General features: G+C 45.3%; 1 non-coding gene and 1 pseudogene across 1 annotated transcript; both read left to right on the top strand.

Annotated features, from left to right (window-relative positions):
* The first annotated feature begins 316 nt into the window (after positions 1-316).
* On the top strand, positions 317-435 carry LOC112085069. The gene has a single exon (XR_002898689.1). It is a non-coding gene; the product is annotated as a 5S ribosomal RNA (ribosomal RNA).
* A 403-nt stretch (positions 436-838) lies between these two features.
* On the top strand, positions 839-956 carry LOC112085076 (annotated as a pseudogene).
* Positions 957-1,103: the final 147 nt, after the last annotated feature.

Raw genomic sequence — 1,103 nt, forward strand, 5'->3', positions numbered from 1 at the left:
CGTGTGGAACCAGGCCTCCTACAAATACTTTTCGGAAAGCCCCTAGAGTGCTCTCAGGCTTGCCCAAGAGTCTAAAGACCAAGGGTGCAGTTTACGAAGCCAAACTTTTAAGTTTAAGACCCTCTTCCGGGCGTTTTTTTAAAACATAAGCCCGGTTTTAGTGTCGTCAAACGTGGTGTCCTAACTTATATATCTTGGCACGAATGCTCGTCGCAGCTGGGCGGGAAAACCCATATAAACAGTGCAACACACGCGAAGAGATTTCATTGCGGACTCAAAGCCAAAGGATATATGCTAATGCGATACATATATTGATGGGTGCGATTATATCAGCACTAGTGCACTGAATCCCATCAGAACTCCGCAGTTACGCGTGCTTGGGCGAGTGTAGTACTAGGATGGGTGACCTCTTGGGTAGTCCTCGTGTTGCACCCATTTTTGTTCCTCTTGATTCTTTTTTTTTTTTTTTGGTCTTTTCATTTGAAAAACAAGGCATCTTCCGAAGGACGCTATTTCTAGACCGTGTGGAACCACGCCTCCTACAACAACTTTTCGAAAAGCCCCTAGAGTGCTCTCAGGCTTGCCCAAGAGTCTAAAGACCAAGGGTGCGGTTTACGAGTCCAAAATTTTGAGTTTAAGACCCTCTTCCGGGCGTTTTTCTAAAACATAAGCCCCGGTTTTAGTGTTGTCAAACGTGGTGTCCTAACTTATATATCTTGGAACGAATGCTCGTCGCAGCTGGGCGGGAAAACTCATATAAACAGTGCAACACACGCGAAGAGATTTCATTGCGGACTCAAAGCCAAAGGATATATGCTAATGCGATACATATACTGATGGGTGCGATTATATCAGCACTAGTGCACCAAATCCCATCAGAACACCGCAGTTAAGCGTGCTTGGGCGAGAGTAGTACTAGGATGGGTGACCTTCGGGAAGTCCTCGTGTTGCAACTTTTTTTGTTCCTCTTGATTCTTTTGTTTTCATTTTTTTTTTTGGGTCTTTTCATTTGAAAAACAAGGCATCTTCCGAAGGACGCTATTTCTAGACCGTGTGGAACCACGCCTCCTACAACAACTTTCGGAAAGCCCCTAGAGGCGCTC

This window comes from Eutrema salsugineum, unplaced genomic scaffold (genome assembly GCF_000478725.1).
Source record: "Eutrema salsugineum unplaced genomic scaffold, Eutsalg1_0 scaffold_31, whole genome shotgun sequence".
Classification (NCBI taxonomy): Eukaryota; Viridiplantae; Streptophyta; class Magnoliopsida; order Brassicales; family Brassicaceae; genus Eutrema; species Eutrema salsugineum.